Raw genomic sequence first — 23,565 nt, 5'->3', positions numbered from 1 at the left:
TTTTTGTGTCTAATTTTTATTTATTTTTATATTGTACATTAATTTATTGGTAATTGGTAAATAATTAGTATTAGTAGGTAATTTTTATTATTAGTTAATTTTTATTTGTAATTTTAATTGATTAATTAATATATTTTATAAAATTGTAAAATATTTTAATTATTTTGTAATTGGTATTAATATTTATGTTATTTATTTTTATATATGAAGTATTTACTTTCCCTACTATTGCACTCACCGGAGTGGGAATAGTAATTTTTAACCCTACGCTATCCAACGCTTTCCGTACTGTTGCACTCTCTGGAGTAGGAATAGTAATTTTTACCCCTACACTATCCAACGCTTTCCCTACTGTTGCACTCTCTGGAGTTGGAATAGTAATTTTTACCCCTACGCTATCCAACGATTTCCCTACTGATGCACTCTCTGGAGTTGGAATAGTAATTTTTATCCCTACGCTATCCAACGCTTTCCCTACTGTTGCGTTCTCTGGAGTAGGAATAGTAATTTTTATCCCTACGCTATCCAACGCTTTCACTACTGTTGCACTCACTGGAGTGGGAATAGTTATTTTTACCCCTACGCTATTCAACACTTTCTCTACTGTTGCACTCACTGGAGTGGGAATATAATTTTTACCCCTACGCTATCCAACGATTTCCCTACTGATGCACTCTCTAGAGTTGGAATAGTAATTTTTACCCCTACACTATCCAACACTTTCCCTACTGTTACACTCACTGGAGTGGGAATAGTAATTTTTATCCCTACGCTATCCAACGCTTTCCCTACTGTTGCACTCTCTGGAGTAGGAATAGTAATTTTTAACCCACGCTATCCAACGCTTTCCCTACTGTTGCACTCACTGGAGTGGGAATAATAATTTTTACCCCTACGCTATCCAACGCTTTCCCTACTGTTGCACTCTCTGGAGTAGGAATAGTAATTTTTATCCCTACGCTATCCAACGCTTTCCCTACTGTTGCACTCACTAGAGTGGGAATACTAATTTTTACCCCTACGCTATCCAACACTTTCCCTACTGTTGCACTCCCTGGAGTGGGAATAGTTATTTTTACCCCTACGCTATCCAATGCTTTCCCTACTATTGCCCTCTCTAGTTTGGGAATAGTAATTTTTACCCTCTCACTATCCAACGCTTGCCCTACTGTTGCACTCTCTGGAGTTGGAATAGTAATTTTTACCCCTACGCTATCCAACGCTTTCCCTACTGTTGCACTCACTGGAGTGGGAATAGTAATTTTTATCCCTACGCTATCCAACGCTTTCCCTACTGTTGCACTCTCTGGAGTGGGAATAGTAATGTTTACCACTACGCTATCCAACGCTTTCACTACTGTTGCACTCTCTGGAGTGGGAATAGTAAATTTAACCCTCTCGCTATGCTACGGAAAAAATATTGTATATGTTTTGTTAATAATATGTATATATATACTTGGAAGGTGAGGGTGGAGTCACTCTTTGCGCAGGCAGCAGCATCTGAAGAAGGCAGGAGCCGAAATGCATTATGCGTAGCTGTAATTGTTTGAATAAATTTCTTCCAAAGTTACCCCCTGAGTGGCCTTTCTCCTATTCTTTGCGGAGTGGGACCAGTTCTGATATATATATATATGTATACATTTTTTTTTTAAGTTACATTAATTATTTATTAATTTTAAGTTTATTTAAGTATTTTAAGTATGTTTAAATTAATTATATTAATTATTATTATATTAGGTTTAAATTACTTTTAAGATATTTAAAAAATTCGATATTTTGACTGTCTATATTTTTTCCTATCGATATTTTGGAGTCGATATTTTTGTACTTACCTGTTTGTAGATAGGAAGTAGATATTCTGGCATTCTATATTTTTACCTCGATATTTTTGCAAGTCGATATTTTGACTGTCGATATTCTGTCAGTGATCCACACCACCCACTGCCCCTGCCAGTGCTGCCTATCACAGTATCACCACAACTACTGACCATCCCGCTGCTACAAGTATGGCAATTCAGACTGTTCAAGGCCACCAAAGCAAAAGGAATGGCTTGAGCGGCAGGTATTAGTTGTTTGAATGTATATTGAAATCATAATTAACAGTTTTTCTGCTCTTCTTTGAATTAGACATACAGCGCCATCATGTGTTAGCTGTCCTAAGTTCGAGTGTTTGCAATTAATTGCCGGTGCCGAGCACGCGAAACCAACGGCTCAAATTAAGCACTGAAGTCAGGATGTATTTGCTAAGTTTTGATGTCAATAAAGAGAAAGAGATCTTGGCAATACGTTTTTTATGAGGTAATAGTCAGGAAGTAGACATGACTCGACAAAAGGTTTTGACGGATCATGTGTTAGGGCATTATGTATTCCTTTCCAGAATTCAAATAGTTATTGATTGTCCTTCCTTGTGTCAGGAGGCCATTCCAAAGCTTAAATATCTATACAGAGAATTGACTTTCACCAATGTGCATTTTATTGAGTGAGGGGTTTGTCAAGAGTTAGGCAACTGTGGATCTGAGGTTTTTTCTTAGTCAGTAGACTGCGAGTTTGGATTGATGGGAGATTGGTTCTGTAGGCTAAATCAAATGGCAAATTAGGCTGAGTGCCTAGGCATGAGTGCAGGCTGTGATTGTTAGCCAGGGCAGCACTTGTTGGATGGAATGACTTGGCCACAACTGAGCAACTAGAGGTCCTGTATCGCTACAACATTCTGATTTTTTTGAAGCCTGTGAGGTAGGCCCAAAGAGGCTCCAAAGTAGAGATCATTGCCACAGTAAATATGTGGTATGACTAATGCTGTCTTGGCTTGTGACCTGTGAGCACATACCAAATGAACAAAGATAGGGTGAAATGTTTTCATTGTATTAAATATACGCATGAGTAATCTTTTGATCTTTGTTCATTGATAAATCACTCTTTAATTGTTCACATCAATGGAAGGGCTTTGAAAGGCTCCAACGTCCAAAAGGTAGGTTCCAGTGTGTCTGAATCTCACTTTTAAAGTTCTTTAGGTTTAAATGGCTCTGAAAGATTCAATACTTAAAGTCTTAGAGGCAATTAAAGATGGTTGAGGTGTCCAACTTTGAGAAATGTCTAGCTTTAGAACCCTCTGCAAATTATCATACAGGTGTGAGAAATTAAGTTGAAAGAGTTAGTGAGCTCTGGAAGTGGGAACTAGTGAAGAGGAGGTGACGATGGAGCCTTGAGGGGCACATGCCCGAAAAGGGAAAGCTCAGTGCAGAGCGGAGGGAGTGTGACAGCTTAAGCTCAGTCAGCGAGGCAAACATTGATTAAGTCTAGGATAGTACTAAACATTAAAATGTGTCTTAATCTATGGATTAGTAGTATGTAATTACCAATGCTGAAGGCTAACCAAAGGTTAAGTGCAAAGACTCCATTACAATCAGTGGTATTCTTAAGGGCAGCCCAGGTCAAAACTGAGGTGGATTAGGGTCTCTTTGACATCTGACTCCGAATGGTATGACTAGAAGATGTTTTCTTCAAAGACAGCTGAAATCAGAGAAAGGGCTAATTTTTCAATAGGTTTGCCTTAAAAAAGTCTGGTGGAAATTGGTCTGTTGTTTACCATATCTGTCTGGCCATGCCTTTGCTTCTTTTGACTAGTTTTGGTGCAGGCAGTCTATAGGTCGATGGGGAACTTCTTGGTTGAAAGGTAGTAATTAAGGATCACTCTGGCTTGGATGGCATATGAGAATGCAGGAATGAAGTTAGTGAATACTTTTTGGTCCACGGATGTTTTGGTAAGCGATGTCACTGGTCTTGAATAGGTAAGTTTTATTTATGAAATTCAGTTTGAAGTGGTAGAATTTAAGGAGGTGAACAGGTTGCATTGTTATGGGCATGAGAGAGTACTCAATAAGCAATTTCAAAAGCATTTGTAATTGATTGTATTAGCACTTATGAAGAAGGGTTGAAGCGGAGAGTCACATACTTCTTGAACATGTTTGGTGCAAGTGGGGTTGCATGCTGGATTATGGATCTCAGATGGGTTATTAAGGAGCCTTTAGATTCATTACTGTCAATCAAACTGGTTACTTACATTGTTGTTTTATGTTTTCTTCCATTATCTTTTCAGACTTCTTGTTTCAGTTTCCTGAAGCTTTACAACAGAATCTACCTGGTCAGCCTTCTGGCACTGTTGCTGGTAGGCAGTGATTTGAGTGGGGCTACTGTGCTGAAGGCATCAGAGACCCATTACTGGATCTGTCAGATTGTCATCAGTGAATACATGCACAAAGTAGCAGAAAATTAAACAGAAAGGAGTCAGGTCAAATTATTTCCATGTCCACTATTATGTTCTTAAGTTGGGCTAGTTTGTGTTCATTGGTCGAAATAATGGGGGTATTTTCTGAGATTGTGGTCAGTCATTATGAAGAGATAGTTGCAACAAGTCTGTGGCCATGAAATTGCTTGTACCCTAAGAAGAATTGGTTGATGTCAAGTGCTTCTTGGCTACTAATGAAGGCTGAAGTAAAGGACAGCTCCCTCTTGTCAAACCAAGTGTTGAGACTGCCAATATGGATAGATTTGGGTAGTCAAGCATAATTTCACAGATTGATTCCAGAAGAGCATCTGAAAAGGTAGGGTTGTGTGAGGTGGTTGATTGAAAAGCAGTAGAGGTGGCGGTGGCGATCCGTCCGCCATCCCTGCCCCTCCGCCACCTTTCTTCCCGCCTCCATATTATGATGGAGAAAACAACACAGGGTCCTGGCTGTTCCCAGTAAGGCTAAGCCAAATATATCAAAAGAACAAAACAGTGGCCAATACTGGATAAACTGCAATTTTTAAACCATGTCAAAAATGCTGGGGGTCGTGTAACTAGTTAGCATGGAGGAGTCTCGTTCGTTATCGGAATTAACCAGCATTTTTGACATGGTTTAAAAATTGCAATGTTCAACTAGTGAATAAAATTAAAATTGAACTAAGTGACGTAAAACGGACCTTTATGTTTGACACACAAAGGTTACTATTTGATTATTTTGAAGTTTATCCAGTATTGGCCACTGTTTTGTTCTTTTGCCATATTATGATCGCCGGGGGACCGTGGCGGAGGGGAAGACCGTCCGCCGCTTTTCCGCCACGGTCGGCTTGCGACTGCGGCAGAAAAGGCATGATATGGTGGCGGTGTCTATCAGACACCGCCAGCCATATTAGGATGGCCGGTGAGGAATGCCTTTCCGTGGGGGCATTGCGGTCTTTGCTTTGGGGGCCTGTTGCGGGCCCCCAGGGTGAAGGGAGTGTGGGGGGTGCACATGGGGAGTACCTATGGGACCCCCCAGCATTTCAATGTACACCATGACAGGCACCGCGCGATGCCTGTCATGTTGTGCATTGAAATGTACAACGTGCATTTTTTGCATTGCGGCGGCGGGTGCTTCGAGCACCGTCCACCGCAATGTAAAAAATGCAGATTGCACCCGCCACTGTGGCGGATGCATCCTAATTGTGGGCATGGTTCCTCCGCCCTTGTGGCGGAAGGTACCGGCCCCTGACAGGATGGTGGACGGACTTTGTCCGTCCGCCATCCTAATGGACCCCTTAGTTTTTGCTAGTTTTTGAACTCTGGACACTTTACCACTGCTGATCAGTGCTAAAGTGCAAGTGCTCCTTGTATAAATTGTGATTATGATTAGTTATCCATGATTGGCATACTTGATTTAATGGTAAGTCCCTAATAAAGTGCACTGTGTGTGCTGAAGTCCTGTGAATCAAATGCTACTAGTGGGCCTACAGCACTGATTGTGCAAACCACATGAGTAGCCCTGCTGCCACTGCTTTATCTGCAAGTGCAGTTGCAAACATCCATGTCAACCTGGCAAGTGCACCCACTTGCCAGGTCCTACCTTCCCTTTTATTACATTTAAGGTACCCCTAAAGTATTCCCAAGATAATCACATGGACAGGGTGCAGTGTAAGTGAATGGTAGGAAATGTGCTGGTATGTTTTACCTGTCCTGGTAGTGAAATTCTGCCAATTTCATGGTTCACTATTTAAGGACTATCTCCCCCATAGGTTATCATTGGAACTGCCTTGTAACCCCTTACAAGTGTAACTCTCAATTGGGAACAGATAGAGATTTGGAGTTTGGGTTTCTCAAAATAACTTTGTGAAAGATACCTGTGGAAAAGATGGTCTGTCCAGATTCTTGACTTTCCAGAAGAGAAGAGAATGGGTTGTCATCACTGTGTTTGTGAACTAACCACTGCACACCAGTATACTGCATGGAAAAGCCCATGTTTTGGGGAAACCCAAAATGTTTCCAACAACTGATTGAAAGAAATTTCAAGGCTTTATTCGAGGAAAATACTCATAAAAGCACAAACATACATTTAAAATACATAATAATAAAATGTTCCTTGTTTATACAGGCTATTTTAAAACATTTATACATACATGAACAATGAAAGAAATTATTTAGTATACATTTGCACATTTGCACAAATATCCCTTGATACCCTAATTATGTTACACTGGTAGAGATTGTCCTCCGTCTAATAGACCAAGCCCACCCCAGATACTTTGCTGTTACTAAAACGATAGGCATATCAGTGGTGGTACAAATGATTCGTAGTGCCTCAAGACCCCTGGATGTCCCTAGGTTTCTGCAGACAGGAGTTAGCCAAACTCTTCTCGGGGTGGCATAAGCTTTGCACACGAATAAAAAATGACCTGTGCTTTCCTTAACTGCACCACAAACCGGGCAGGACGAGGTAGTTACACTCCTCCACCTACCCGTCAATGATCTCAGAGGGAGGGCACCTGATCTCAACTGGAAGAAAAGCTTCCTATCCTCTGGGTTTGTAATACTGTCCCAATATAGTTCCAGTATAGGACACAGTTTGATTTCTAGGAAGCGTCCCGCCATTGCATCTGACCCCGTTCTACTCCAAAGTTTGCCATCTATCCAATCCCAATATACACTTTTGATTGTATTCTTACTTGGAAAGGGTTCTCCAGATAGATTGTCCCATAGTTTAGAGAGGCCGAGGTCCCCTAAAGCTGCTCTAAGATTTTTTAACCACACTATTTTGTGGAAGATGTCAGCTTTGATTATGGCAAGGAACCCCTCTGCGTAGTGCCTTATCTCCGGGGTAGTCCAGAGGCGTCTCCAGTAAAGGATTGAGCGCAATCGCGCTCGGTCACTAACTGATCTTCTCCCTAGATCGAGACCAAGCGGGATCAGTGGTGTACTCTGGGGGAGACCTGTAATTCCCCTTAGGAACCTATTCTCCGATATCTGTAAAGGGAGAAGCCTATCAAAGCCCCATAACTCTGCCCCATATAGAGCAGACCCAATAACCTTAGCGTCATATACTGCTAGGAATGGTTTTATGGGCTTTGATTTTTCCTTTTTGTGTTCCACCAGGAGTGCCTCCGAAATCAGTTGGTGCCTCAAAACCGCCATTTCAACATGCTGGGACCATTTTAAATTGCTTGCTATCTGTACCCCTAAATATGTAAATACAGAAACAGCCTTGAACTCACAGTTGTTCAAAAGTATTTTGCGTCGGGGTCTTCGCTTGGATGAGAAGGCCATCAACTTGGTCTTACCCACGTTAACTTCCAGGCCATGTTCCCCACAGAACAGATCAAAGATGTTTAGGGCTCGCTGCAAGCCTGCCGGTGTTTTAGATAAAATCAACGTATCATCGGCGAACATCAGGATCGGAACCCTGACGCCCGCCAACGAAGGTGCGTCGACACTGACATCCAGCATCCTAGCCACAATTCCGTTAATAAAAAGGGAAAAAAGCAGGGGGGCCATAGCACACCCCTGTCGTACTCCGCGTCCTATTGGGAAATCGGCAGATGATTCGCCATTCGTGCCCCACTGGACTTTGGTGAAGTTACATTCATGTAACCTCATTATCAGGGTGAGCAACTCGGCTGGAAGGCCTATATCACTCAGGACTGCCCAGAGCTTTCTCCTTGGGACCAGGTGAAAGGCAGCCTGCAAGTCAACAAAAGCGACATACATGCTGCCCTCACCAAGCACCACCGTCCCCCACTGCAGCAGAGCAAAACGAAACACCTGATCGATGGTGCTTGTTGCCCGCCGGAATCCAGCCTGATATGGGGACAGGGCATTTTCCTCATCTACCCAGTCCATTAGCCTGTTTACCACCATTCTCCTCACCACTTTTTGGATAGTGGCAATCAAGCTTATCGGCCTATAATTGGCCGAAAGGGACCGATCTCCTTTTTTATATATGGCTATAATAGTTTCTCCCTTCCATAATTTCGGGACTACTGTTCCTTTTGCAATTGAATTTCCTAGGAGAAATATATACCTAGCCCACCTCGCCTTATCATTTATAAAAACATCAGAGGGTATCCCGTCTAAACCCGGGGCCCTTCCCCCTTTGGCAGCGCCTATTGCAGCTTCAGTTTCTTTAATGGAAAATAAATTCCCTGTAGGGAAAACAGCTGGAACTACCTTCACGTCATTAGACTCAGCATACTGCGGTTCAAAATAATCCACCCAGGCACCCTCTGCGACATTGTTATCAGGTTTGTTTGGAAGTCCTCCTCTACCCCACTTGACAATACTCCAGAACAACCTGGAATCCTTCGCCCCTGCGGCCTCCTTTAGCTCAGCCCAGTGGTTTTCATCCCATGTTTTTTTTGCCAGTAATACACTAGCCTTATAGTGCTTCCTGGCCTCGCCAATCGCTACCTTATCCCTATTCCTAATTGCACATCCCAAGCTTAGCCTGGCTTCCCTGCACTTGTGGTTATACCAACAAGCTGGTTTGGGTGTTTTTTTCCTGTTTGTATTACTGGACCTCGAAAAATGCGGTTTTAGAGTGGAAAAGAGCTTGTTATGTATGTCCGTTATTTCCCTTGAACCTGGGGTTACAGGATTTGCAGCCTCCATAGCAGCGATTGCAGTATCCACTTCAGAACTTATAAAGTTCATAGCCTCTGCATTCGCTAGTACCCTCGGTCAGTTAAGTCTGCGCATGTCATTGGCCATAGTAGGCATTAGGCCATTACTTCATTGGGGGTTCCCTGATGTGGCCATCCACCAATCATGAGACACACAGAGGGGATTGTGGTCACTTTCTAGTCTACCCTCAATTTTCATGTCACATGCCAACTGCCACAAATTAAGGCTGCAAAGGACATGGTCTATCCGACTTTGACCATAACCATTGTCAAATGTACAAGCCCCTTCCCTGTTGCCCTTCATCCTCCCATTTTGGGCTCTCAAACCATATTCCAAGCAGATGGCATTCAGTTGTAATATATCTTTCGTCCATCGCTTGACAGGAACCAGATGTAAAGTCGGAACACCCCACTGTGTCTCTTCTTCATGCCCTCGGGGATTGTCCGAACTTGCCAATGGTTCAAAGGTCCTATTTAGGTCACCAGCTACTACAACTTTGTTACCCAAAGACTGAGATTCCAGGGAAGTGGACAGTGCCTCTAAAATGGGAGAGCTCCCAATGGTACTACCCCTGGCATAAATGTTATACAAATCTATCCCTCCACGCTTTTCTGAGGTTATTCTTACATTTGGATGTCTTTACAACCCAGATCCACCACTTTGATTGTCAACTGAAGGCATTGCCTAACCCAAATAGTCAGGCCTCCCATCGGTCGGCCCCTAGAACCTCTAGTGGCTGGAATTGAAAAATTTAAATAACCAGGAAGAAATATAGGGTCGCAAGCCCACGTCTTCTGAAATAAACAGAGATTAAAACCATTAATGAAATCAATCCAATTTTGGGACGTCAGCTTACTGTTCAGCCACGCGATGTTTCATGAGAGGAGCTTCCCGGGGCTGTCCATAGATAACTCTCCTGTACAGGACACCCTAGTTCCATTTCGCCCATCCCCCCTCCCTCGGGTGGTGTCCTCCATGCTATGATCAACCTCCTGGGTGTCCACGGTACTTAATATAATTGATACCTCTCTTTCGAAGTCCCGGAAGTAGGAATACACTCCCCACAGGTTTCATCCAAAATCATAGTCTCCCCACAAGTTCTCATTTCATTTGATATCACAATTTTGGACAAAACAGTTAACACAGGTTTCCCACATATCTCCCTACGGGACATACTTTCCCTGTTGTTCTGGCTGTAATCGGAACTTGCTCAATAGCTCCACCCTAGATCATTCATTACTTCAAACTGATTATACATTAATCCGTTATAGAAGTTGCCCCATTGAGAGGGTACAGTGAAAGGTGCAAACCCTTGGGAGGGGAAACTATTAAAACAACCTGGTTCACTGATCATTCCAAATTGTATACCTGTTGGTCTTGGGTAAAAAAATGTAAGATCAACAACACCAATTCCACCACTACTTGGGCCCCAATTTTGCTTTGTAATCAAACGTGCCACCCTAGGATCTTGAAAGTTAACAACTATACACTCCCCCCCAGGTTCTTAGGAGTGCAACCTATCCAATCTGTTCTTCTCACTCCAATAATCAGCCCGTCCACTTCCCCGGGCAATGGTCTATTTGCCTTCAACCAGTGCATTACCTTGTTCTTTAGCATCTGGAAAGATTTCTTTGCCCGGCCAACTGAGGTGGTACATTAGTGAGGACAACCACATAATGGTAAGAATCCGGGGTGAGATTCATGGGAGTTATCCTACGCGGAGCTCTCACCAGGAGGTTAATAGGCCGGCTTATATCAGGAGCAGCAGGACATGTTGTTGAGATGCTTGGTAGTGGGTGGGGACAACTCAATGCAGTGTTTTTAATATTGGAACTGTCTTTGTTACCCCTAACTGGGACACCGGAACGGGGTTTTAAGCTACTTGGTAAAGGCTGCGAACCATTAAAGACAGGATTACCATTTTTGGAACTCTCCTTGTTACCCATGGTATCAGGCAGCTTGGTTTGTTTGCTAGTATTACTACTTGGGCGGTCCAACAAAACTGGGTTAGTCTTAGGGGTTTGGCCCTTCGACTGAGGCTTGCTAGCAATGCTAACTATAGGCGTAGATGGCACTACAATGGACACACCATTGTCCTGGTCATTTGGTTTCAAAGAGTTGGTACTTCCCCCAGTCCTGGGATGGGACTTAATTAGGGCTTTGGTAGAAAAGAAGTTATCTAGGGTTGCCTGCTCAAAATGATCTAATCAATCAGCTAGTTTTTTAACTCGTTCCTCGATAGGGTTCAGGAGAGACCTCATCAACCTTTCCAACTCGAGAAGCAGAACTGGAGCAGAAGATAATGTCTCAGCCAATCCCATCGCCAAAGGGACATTCGTATTAGATGCAGGACTAACCAAAACAACTTCATCCTTAGTAGGGTCTTCCCCTCCAAGGGCAGCCCCAATAGGCTCACTAGAAGGATGCAGGGCTACTCCAACCTTCCCTATTTTCTTCGGGTATTTGGAAAGAGTACACTTCTTCAGGGCAGCACTTCTTTTCCTTTTAGTACTTAATTTAGTTTTATCAATGTGAGCCGTCACACTTAACTGGGCGGTGGTCACCTGCCCTAGAAATAAACCAGTTGTTGTTAAGGGCGAGGTGGGGGATGAAATGGGCACACTCGCTTGGGCAGTAATCACCTGCACTGTAGGTGAACTGGTTGTTAATGTATGCGAGGTGGGCGTTAAAATAGGCTCAATGGGGCCCACAGACGAGCCAGGCAACAGCTCTGGTGAAGGGGGAAAGGCATAAGGCGTTTCCAATACAACTGGCAGGGTTAACGATGACAAGGGAGAAACCAATGCCAATGCAGGAAAACCTTGGGGTGGCCTTTTCTCTAAGGGAATTTTAAGGAGTTCAATGGATAGCCTACGCTCGGCGCGCCTCTCGTCCGAAGCTATTTCTTTGTCAATATCTTGGGTTGCCCGACTAAAATATTTGTCTAAAGGGCCCAGGATAACTGACCCCGCCTCGGCCTGAATGGGGATCAGAGCAGTTGGGTTTGGGTTCGAAGACATACTTCACAGTCAAGAAACTATAGGATTAACAATAATATATATGCAAACACCAGGTAATTCCTGAACTTGGTAACCGGCTATATCATATAAAATTACTGGACAAACAGACTACAATGCAAGGCCCATAGCTCTACCAATACACATTTGTGAATACTGTCCTGAAATATATTTGAGGTATCAAATCGGATTGGCATGCACTTTCTTAGTGCTAAGGAAAAAGAAACGTATTGAGTTTCTATTACAAAAGATGGATATGCCTTATTTGTGGGGAGTATGAGGCAATTGGTTATAACACTGGATGGAAAAAAGGTTTAACTTAAAAACTAGGGTTAGCGATATTAGGAAAAGTACTAATACAAATGACAGCCTACCTCTGAAACAAACCATTTTGGTAAAGTACATTTACAAAATAGTGCTATTCAGTGGACTGAGATAACACAGATGTATCAATTGAGTTAATTTTCTTACTTGATGTATTTCTGTATTTCTGTTTAATGTGAGAGAAGGTAAACCCTATCTTAAATCTTGAAGTAGAAATATTTAAAAGTACAATTAGAAAACGTAGGGGCATCTTTACAAGGCAATGGTGGAGTGTGGTGTTAAGCACAAAATGCTAACACCACGCTCTGCCATTCCTAAAACGCAGGGATGAGCAGCATTTACAAAGATGCGGCACATCCCTACGTTTTCCCTACTGCTGGCACTAAATTAAGTTGCCTAGCACCAACACTGGCACCCTTGCAACATAGTGCAAGGGGGCCTGCATTGAGGTAATGATTGTTTATGTACAGGAAGCTGTCCCTTCCTGCACATAAACAACCACAAATGGCAATTTAAATCTTCTATATATGCTGCATTATGCAGTACACAAGAGGTTTCAAATCATATTTTTTTTAATGATTGTTAATGTGCAGGAAGGGACACCTTCCTGCCCTTAAACAATCATTCATGGCATTTTGCTGTTTCTATTATAGCTGTACAAAGGAGCACACATAGAAACCGCAGAAACCAAGAGAAATAAACCCTCTCTTGTTTGCCATGTTAAGACCAGGTTTTCCATGGTCTTAATTTTCGCACTGCTCCATATTTATGCCACCCTTGTAAATAGGGGTCAAAGTCAAAATCAATGGATGGTGTGGCAGCACTCCCACCGCAGCACCCATTGCTCACCCCTTTCACTCATGAAAGGGTGTCTTATTTACAAGGCGGTATTACGCCACATAAGGTGGCTTATGGCTGCCTTGTAAATAAGGCAAAGCCCCTATCACCACAGGGACGTTGTTAAAGTGATGTTCCTGTGGCGATTGGGGCTTGTAAATATGCCCCACAGTTGGTTACTATTTGTAAAGATATTACATTTTTCATATAACATTTTGAGCAGGAAAAAGTAGGCAAGGTCAATGCCAACATGCTGAAAACTCAACTAAACCTGTGATACTTACTGGCATTAATCTTTTTCTAAGTGAAAACATACAATTTTATTTTATTTTCTTGGAACAAATCTTTCTTTCCATCAGACAGGATAGGTATTTGTATTCTTATCTTTATCAATCTAGGGAGAATCTAGACACTGGAAACAGATAGAAAATGTGTCCGATGTAGGACTCGTTCACCATTATTCGCTGGAAGTTCTATGCAGAAGTGAGCTATCCATAGGTTCACTCAATGCACAGTTAATCGTACATATTTCTATTTCAGAATACATCATACCAAAAACTACAATCTGTTTGTTCATATGATTAAAACCAACAGTAAGTTGGCCTTTAGAATAGCCATAAATGATTACATTTCATCAAAAACAAGTGCTTTCTTAAAAGGTGGCATCTCCTTTAAAGCTACATTGCACAGAAGCGTGCAAATGTATGATCGACCTGTGCAATGTAATATGGAAAGTATAATGTTTTAACGAATATATACATTCAACCAGTGAGATCTGGAGTCAGGGGGATAAGTAAACAGCCGAATTACTGGTCTATGTGAATATTATACTGCTTCAGACAGTTCTCATATTCTGTTTTTTACCTTCAAGAAGATTGTGCTTGATTACCTCAGGTAAAGGGCACTTTTGTGTGTGAATAACCTGTCTCTGTGCTATTAAGTAAATATAGTTTTTTTTACGATAATCTAGGGTCAGATTACAAAGTCGGCATTAAATGACCTTCAGTGTGCTCGAATGCGCACTGATTTGCTGGGCCCTTCAGTGCCCCCCTTCAAGGTTCATAAGTGCCAACTGCCACCATATAGCGGTGGGTGAATTGCCACTCCACGTGTGTGCGTTTCACATTCCTTTTACAATTAAAACAGGTGGAGTAGACCACCTTTTTGTTGTTAATGGTGCTATGACCACTGGCATGCAGATGGTGGACCTGGCTCGGGTGATTTAGGTTCAATTCAGGGCTGTGTGTGTCTTATACAATGCACGCCTCCGTGTCAGGGATTGGAGTACCAGAGAGTGAAAATCCATCAAGTAGTGTCCATAATTCCTGGGATAAATATTCGGCTCCCAAATAATTTAAATTTATTTCATCATTGAATTGGTGGTTTTATCTCAAGGAAAGTTGAATATCCAGGAAAACAGGATAATTGTTGTTATAGATCCCTTGAAATCAAGCTTCATTGAGTGTACGGGCAGATACTATAAATAACTAACAAATGAACATATGGGCATCTATGAATCTCTGTCAAATATAGCAATGGAACATACGTTTCTTATTAAAATGCATTTCATACTTCCATTCGAATTTGAAAGATTTCGGCCATCTGGATCATTTTCTCGGTCACCGATTATGTAATTATATGATTATGTTTCATGTTTTTAAGGCAGAATTGGTATTTCTTTTTTTTTTTACATTAATGAGGCCCTCTGTTAACATTTCAGATTCATCTTCTTTTAATGTCATTGAAAAATAAAGTTAGTAAAAAATGGAATGTGTTTTATTTTTTATGAGGGAAATAAAAGTTTATATTTAACATAACTGATGCTGTTAATAATTATCATGGGCTCGTTCATATAAAAAATGTCTTTTTTTAAATTTGCATTGTAGTTGTTACATTTTTTTGTAATAGAGTATTAATATTGCTGCTTAGGACCATACATAGTTTTAAATGATAGGCCAGGTCAATACAATTTGCAAGAGGCCATCATTCTGCCATGTCCTGTATTAGATTATGGCTGAATAATCCCCACTGAGAATCATTTGCAAACCAACAAGGTTGAGTAACATGCAGATGTGAAGTTTTATTTGCACTGTAGTATTTGGGATAGAAAATCCTGGAATATTGTGTCCAGAACTCCAAAGGGTAAATGGAATTGACCAGTGAGAAGCACAATAGCTACATTTGAAAATAAAGCAACAAACCAGCACTGACAAGATGTGTTCTCTCTGTATATGCTGATGTATCGAAGCCATAATTGAAAACACAGATGAACAGGTTAGCCTATGTATCAGGGGATATATTATGTAACCACATGCATGGCCCTGGTGTCCTCGAGTGCACAATATTAATGAGTGGAGTGGTTTACAAAAAAAGTATGCAATCTCGAGGACAGGGGATTCCTCCTGGAATTTGAGCTTACAGTGAAGGGAGTACAGTGATGGACTACCAGTTTCAAACCCCCCAATTCACCTATCACATTATGATGACCTATTGGACATCAGGACCTGTTTGCTGTGTCCACACCCCACTATGTTGTCCTCTGTTGAGACCCCTGGATGATGCTGTTTTTTCTGACTCTGTAGGGCAGACCCAGGGCCAGCGCCATGTTGCAAACACCCACTGTTAAAGTGAAAACACACACATACATAAGGGTACACTATATGTTAGGGTACACTTATAATTAGCATGATCTACCCTGTAAGTCCCTGGTACATAATAAAGTAGGGTAGTTTAGAGGCCTTCGACCCTTTCTGCACTTGCATGTGTGCCCTGCTGAGACTCTGAGGCCATTTTAAAAGCAGCCCTGTGTTGCAGCACTGCTTTTAAATGTAAATTGTGTCCAAACTCGACTTTGGTGGTAGTGGCTCTTAAAAAGTGATAAAGTACAATATCTTCTGCTTGACCCCAGAGAACACTGAAAACATGTGTGAGAGGTGCAGAGTCTCTCAGATCTGCTGCTTGAAACTAAGAGAAGAAGGATTGCCAAGCTGGAAACTAGATTTGCGCAATCAGGCTCTGCATTCTGACTGACTGCACTTGCTGTATTATCTGGAACTACAGCCCTTTGGATGTCCCTTGCTTCAAGAGGAATAAAGAGTGGACTTCCTACAAGCTACAGGTTAACATAGCTCACCTGGATCATTACCACCTAGTATCCCTGGAGAGCATCCAGTGGATTTGTGAGGGCTTTGTCCAAGAGGATTGTGGGAACTGAAGTCCCAAACTTTCAAGGACCATCTTGGAGATTCCAGACCCTTGGATTGTGTTTTGGACACTTTGAACCCCCAAGAAGAACTTCAGGAGGAAGTTCCAGAAGTTTGTAGACGTTTGGAGCCACTTTGGAAAAAAGCTCCATGAGGGGACCAACTCGACAGCGAGAGCTAAGCTGGCGAAAATCAACCGCAAGCTGGACTGCCCTGCAGGTTCATCCTACTGAAAAGCTCTGGAGGCCCTACTTCCAGATTTTGTCCAGGAGCTCCCTAGAAAGCAAGCCGACAAACACACACTGAACCCTGCCTGGTGAAGAGCATTGAGAGACCCCGAAAGAAAAAGCTCTAGAAACCTTTCTAAGTCGAAAGGTAAAATCTTGAACAAGGCCTACCACGAGGGTTATTCGAGCAGGCCTGAAACTGTAACTTTGCGCAGCCACATGTACCAATACGGAGCTATAGGTTTCTAAGTGCTACATAGTGCTAAATCTTTGAAAATTCATATCTCCCGTTCCCAACTTGGATATTTCTTGTTTTGATGTCATTTTAAAGAAAATAGTATTTCCTTATTTTATAAACTGGTGTAGGATTTGTATTGTGTGTTTTGCCTCAATTATTTACTGGATTGGTGTTTTCAAATGCTTTGAATACCTGTCTCCTATGTCAATCCGGCCTGCTAGCAGCCAAGCTGCCAAGAGTTGAGCATGGTAATAATTTATTGAGACCTGTACTGTGCCCTAAACAGTGTTAGTGCCCTTATTGCCAGTTGTAGATGCATATTTACCACAACTAATAATCCACTAGCCAACATGTGGTGGCAGCAGTGGGATGAGGACTTGTGTTTAAAAGTACACTTTTCAGGGTAATGAATTAAGATTATAAATATCCTCTAAATTGTCTTGGAACAAAACCTTTGAGCTTTGAATTTTTGGAATTTGGACTGAACTGATTTTTAATCTATTGCTTATATTTTTCCAAAGTTGTTCTGAGTCTGATTGCTAGTTGTCGTGACCTACTACAACTAGCAATCAGACTAAACTGATGAAACTCAAGATGGCTCAGTTTAGGGTATAATGTAGGCTGAGGGAGCTGCCTGCCTCCAACAAGATTTGAAAGGCAGGAGTGCTTAAGTCCCTGATGACCTTGACTGGGGCAGCTGTAGAGATTTAAGGGGAGGGGGAGAATGACTCTCCCTGCCTCCTCCAGGAGGGTCAGGATGAAGCCTCCTCCATTGCTTCCAGTAGTAGGTGCATTATTTCAGATGGTGGGAGGGAGGCAGGGCTCCACACACAGGAACCACCACTGTCCCTTGTAGAGAGACAGCTTGAGGCACAACTATCTTTAATAGCTTTGGAGCAGAGGAAACCAGAATTAGCTGATAGAAATTGTGAGAAGGCCACAAGAAGCAATGGTGGCAGTGAAAATGGTGGATAGTGAGATGTCCAGGGGGGGTGGATTTGAGCACAGGCGTATCAAGGCTATGGTACACACCTACACAGAGGGGATAACATTGACAAATAGTTGCATGCATTTGAAAGGGCCCCTGAGATGTGGAGGGGTGCATCCCAAACTTTGGGGTGACCTCTTGTGGAAAATGACTCCAGTAGCTGGGAGGGATGGGCTTGTAGTATCCTGGTTCCCTGCCCATGTCTATGTAGACTTTCTTCCACCACATGCCTCACCTTAGAACTCCTCCTCAAAGTATGAGTGCAGCCACATGTAGAAAAGTACTCTCCTTGAATTATAACTGTCTTTTACAAAATATCCACCACCGCCACTTGTAGAAAATGCACAAGGGAGATCCAAGTACATGTTTTGTGAATAGTTTACTTGTAGAAGCTCATACTTTGAGGAGGATTTCTAAGGTGAGGCATTTCTGTGTCTCTGATTGCTACTCTGTGTCTCTGATTGCTAGCTCCCTTTGAGACATTAGGGCTTTGTCTCGCCGCTGTGTTGTGATTTAAAAGTATGTCGCATGAGTCACTAGCAGAGCACGCCCTTGCCTTCGCTTCTGTGGGGTCTCCATGGCAACAAAGTGATGTCCTTTCTTTCTATGTGGTGCTGTCTGCTGCTCAGGGACGCTTAGCAGCATGACAATGCAGGGAGCCACCCGGTGCAACGTAACCAACATGCCACCACCTACACAATGCCTGACTGTGCAAGCATTACTTCGTTTACCGCATCATGTTGCCACTTGCGAACCGCGTTTTCACCATTATTTTGGAAGTGACAAGTAAATTAAATGTAAATGTACATGTATTTATATTGCGCAAATCACTGACCGAGGTCAGTATCTAAGCGCTTGCTTAGGGAACTCGTCCTGGTATTCCCCTGTGAGATAACCCTGGCAGGGTATCCACAAGGTGAAAGCCAGGCATCCCGCCGCGAGGGGCCGTTGTGGAGATTAAGCAAGCTATTGCCCAGAGTCGCAGAGTGTGAACCCATGAGTCGAGAAGGCACCGGAGCGAGAATTATCGAGTCCGTACAATTTTTAGCCCAAGACCCGCCGAGGCGGGGAATTGAACCCTGGTCCAGGGCCGATCTCAGCTTCTGGGTCTGCTGCCTCTAACCCCTGAGCCAAACTTCTCCTGGCTCAGGGGTTAGACGCAAGACGGAGAGCAGACGGAGAGCAGAGACGGAAGGAATGTGAGACACACACGTTCCATGCTGGTGCAGTATTTGCTTAGTTATGGTCCTCCCCGTTGCCGGTGAAGACCTCATTCACGCAAGTTGTGGAGTTGGTGTTCTTGCTCTGTAGGCTGCTAATGACTTTCAGTTTTAAACTTCAGGTGGTATGTTCTCTTATAAGCCATGTCACATACTGCCTTAGTTCTGCTCTGCTCACCGATCTGGCCTGTTTATATTATTTGTGAACAAACAAATTGTAGTCATTTTGTCTTTTAATTCCCAGACTTCACATATTGTTGTTTTTTAGGTTGCACGTTACATTTGGGGTGCACTATTTTAGTTTGTGTACAGTGCACACAACAGTTCAACTCGGGTGAGGTGTCGCTCACCGGCGTGGTTTCGTTCATTACTTATTTCTCCAATATTGGATTTGTTTCTCATTTACTGAACCTAATCGGTAATGAATATGTTATGTGTTCATATTCATATGATTTTACATAGTCTCCTTTACATTTCGAGGTAGAATGTGGTTTTGTTTTTGCCTTTTACAGGGGGTATAATTTGGGTTTACTCCCACTACAACAGTACACAGCACGTCACCTTTAAACAATGTTGACCCTACTTGTCTATTTTTTTTAGTGCTTTACACAAGTTAAGGGCCAAAGGGTGCATTATTACTCTCCATGTTTCGATCCCTTGTTCTTGTACTTGGGTTATTTGGGTTTCAGTACCATTTTTACACTGCATGTATCGATCCCAAGTTCTCGTACTTGGGTTGTTTGGGTTTTAGTCCCGTCACTTCAGTGCACGGCATCACCATGTCGTCCTCACGTGTACTTGTTACCCTACATAGGGTGTGTTTTGTGGGTTTTAATTCCATCTATACAGTGCACACTTTTGGTTTTTACATTAAGTTAATCTTTTTCACAATAACTCATCACTACGGTGCACAATAATTGACCTCTACACGAGGTGTTTCCTAAGGGTTATGGTCCCATCAGTACGGTGCACAACATTTGACTTCTACTCATTCTACGGAAACAGTCACTCTCACAGTGCTGGGTGAGCTAAGAGTCAGTGCCGACCGTTGATCTACTCAGGCCCTTGTACTTCTCGATCTCTCGGCGGCCTTTAACACAGTCGACCACCACCTTTTGGTCGACTGTGTCCAGGCAGCTGGCATCTCCGATGTGGCCTTGAGCTGGGTTTCTTCATTCCTGGAGAACCGCCAACGGGCGGTCCAGCTTTCCCCTTTTTCGTCTACTTTTCGTACAGTCTCTTGTGGTGTCCCCTAAGGTTCTGCTCTTTCCCCTCTTCTCTTCAATCTTTATATTTTTTCTTTAATCTTGGCTTTACATAATCGGGAGGTCACAGTGTTTAACTACGCTGATGACCTTCAATTTATTTTTTCCTTTTCTTCCTCTCCTCATTCTATTTCCCATTTTCAAAACACAATAATTTTTATCCAGGACTGGATGAGCTTAAACCATCTAAAGTTAAATCCCGACAAGACTGAGTTAGTCTTGTTCGGAGGGTCATCCAATCCCTGGTCCTCTAATTTTTGGCTTCCTTCCCTTGGACCTGCCCCCTCTCCTGTTAAGTCGGTGAAGAGTCTGGGCATTAAAATCAGTGACGATCTTTCAATGGACGCCCAGATTAGTATGATTGTCTCTTCTTGCTTTTTATGCCTCTGCACTATTCGCAAGGTTTCCCGTTTCTTCACCATTGAGGCTCTTAAGGCTATCCTTCTCGCCCTGGTTATTTCCCAGGTCGATTATGCCAATTGTCTTTATATTGGTATTCCGGACTATGAACTACGCCGACTCCAGCTCATTCAAAATCAGGCGGCTAGGCTGATTTATAACCGGTTCAGATTCCATCATGCTCTTCCACTGCTTAGGCAACTGCATTGGCTACCGGTGGTTCATAGATGCCTATTTTAACTACGGTGTCTTATCTTTAAATCATTAGCGGGCTTAGCTTCCTTTCTACTTTGCTTCTAGGCTTTTAACCTATTCTCCTTCTAGGAATGTATGGTCTTCCTCCAAGAATATCTTGGTGGTTCCTCGTTTTGTTAGGAAGAAACACGGGGGGTTGAGCTTCTCCTTCCAGGCTCCCCGATTTTGGAACTCTCTCCCTGACAATCTTCTATTTTCTCAATCCTACTTGGAGTTCCGCAAAGGTTTGAAAACCTGTTTATTCATTAGTGCTTTTGAGGTCTAATTGTCACCCTGTCTGCTGCCGACTGCTTTAGCGCCATGAAACCTTTTTGGTATACATGCGCTTTATAAATTTCCCTAACTTCAACTTCTACATGAAGTGTGGTATATGGGTTATGGTCCCTTCACTACTGTACACAACGTATGACCTCTACACGAGGTGTGGCTTCACACAGACGTTTTTGAACGTAATGTTATGTTCATATCAAATTATTTTATTGACATTTGTAATGGGGTTTGATGGGGACATTATAGGAATTTTCACTTATATTCCCTGTTTCTCTCATGTGTTCAGATTTCCGACTTGTCATTTGTGGATTCTGAACGCTTATCGTTGTCAAGTTTTTTTCTCCGCTGTTTTATTTCTCTTTTTGTGGTGCGTTCTTGCTTTTCTTTTCTCTGGTTTCCCCTTAATGTTCTTTACGGTGCTATGCTTTACCCTCTCACATGCTTACCTGGCCAGTTGGTGTGTTTGGGGTTGTTCGTTGGTGCTTTCCTTTTTGTGGAAGGGAGGATGGGTATTTCTTATCTGTTTCGCCTTCTTTCTTGTTGTTCCTTCTTTGCATTGTTCATATTGTTTCTGCATTACTTTTCTTCTCGATTTTAGGTTCTCCTCTGTTTTTTATTTACTCTTTGTCTATCCTCAATCTCGGTTTTTCTTTCTGTTTACCTTCTTTATTGTTTTTTTATATAGAAGAAAAGGGGATATGTAGTATCCTGGTTCCCTGTCCATATCTATGGAGACCTTCTTCCACCACATGCTCACCCAGTGGAATGTTACTATGACGATGTATTATGGAATGTTTGTACTCTGTCAAGTAAATCCAAAGTTGAGATGGGCTGAGCAGCATGCTAGCTGCTCCTGGTGGGGCTAGATCTGGACTGATCCACTTATCCTGCAACTAACTACAAATAAAACTCTTCAACTACTTCTACCTGTGTGGAGTCCGTTACTACAGGGCTCCTGATCGTGCAGGAGGATGAGGCAAAATCCTATTAGTCAAGAAGTTTGGTTTGACTCCAGAGCAGTACAGGTGAAGATCAGACCCACTCAGAAATTGAGAACAGGGTCCTGAGTGGAATTTGTGGACATTTCAGTGAAGGCACTGAAAAGCTGGATTGTTGGTAACAAAGTAGACCCATATGAGGGATGGTATATTGTGTCTTTGAAAAACACATTTGGACACATTGTGCTAAAGAGAAGTTACGCCTATTGTATTGAAAACTGTTGTTCCCAAATAGCTGGGAGAAGCAGCTGATGAGTGGGTGAGGACCCAGGTTCTCACACAGCTGCAGGGAGGATACTCCAGGAAGTGGTGGTTATGCTCAACAAAACCTAAGGAAGGAGGTGGTAAGCATACCAAAAGGACGCCCACAGTACCCTAAAAAGGAGGAGATTGGCTTCCACCCCACCTCTGAGAAGCAGGGAGACCGAGAGCTGAAGACACACTTGGATGACAGGGTGAGTTTCGACTGCCAGCAGTCTGGGCACTTCAGGGGTGACCCCGCCTGTTCCATGAAAGTGGTTATCACTGGGTTGGCCAGTGTTGCCATGGAGAAGGCTTCCTCAGATGAGGAAATCCTCCTAGCATTTTGTTGGGAGACAGGGGCAAATGGTAAGCTGATGTTTCCCAAGTGTGAAGTAGGTACTTTCCCCCATTCAGGTGAATAGGATCCTACCATGGGCCTGACAGACATCTTTGCCAGTCACACTGTAGTTAGTGACAGGTTGGTGTCCCGAGACATGTATGTGCCATTAGAAACCATGAGAGTAAGGGTAGCCCCAGGTGAGGTAACTACCAAACCTGTTCCCCTGGTCTCCCTAGAGAAGGAGGGTACCTATAGATGGTTTAAGGTGGTAATCAGTACAGACCTCCCCTCAGATTATCTCCGGGGCAATGACCTCGCAGATGTTGGTCTTGTCCCAAGCACAACAGTCACCCAGGGCACCCCCTCACCCAAAGTATCTGGGGAGCTAGTCCCTACAGTTCCGATACTGGGGTCCCAAAAGAAAGGAAAAAAGAAGCAGGAGGGAAATATAGTCTTAAAGAGAGCTCCAGTGAGCCAAGGGTCTTCTCACCCAGTAAAGGAGAAAACCAAAGGAGTTGGCACTGGTGAGGCTGCACCTGACCACAAGGAAGTCCTGAGCAGTCAGGTAGCTGTCAGGAAGGAGGGTGTTCCCCCCGCCCTGACAGAAGAGACAGTGGAGGGAGGGTTTGGGTCATAGAATGTGGAGGCCACCACTCTGTAAGTGGAAAGCTTAGGGTGTGGTTCTGAATACAGGAAGCTGTCACTAGTCTCTGCTGGGTGCTTACCTTCATGGCAGCACTGTACTTAGCATTGGAGGCAAACCCCATGCCCCAGAGTAAGTTAGACCCACTGACTGGCTGCTCAAGTGTTGAGTGGCCTCAGTGGGTAAG

The sequence above is a fragment of the Lissotriton vulgaris genome, chromosome 4_1, assembly GCF_964263255.1.
Source record: "Lissotriton vulgaris chromosome 4_1, aLisVul1.2, whole genome shotgun sequence".
Taxonomy (NCBI): Eukaryota; Metazoa; Chordata; class Amphibia; order Caudata; family Salamandridae; genus Lissotriton; species Lissotriton vulgaris.
This window is presented reverse-complemented; position numbering follows the sequence as displayed.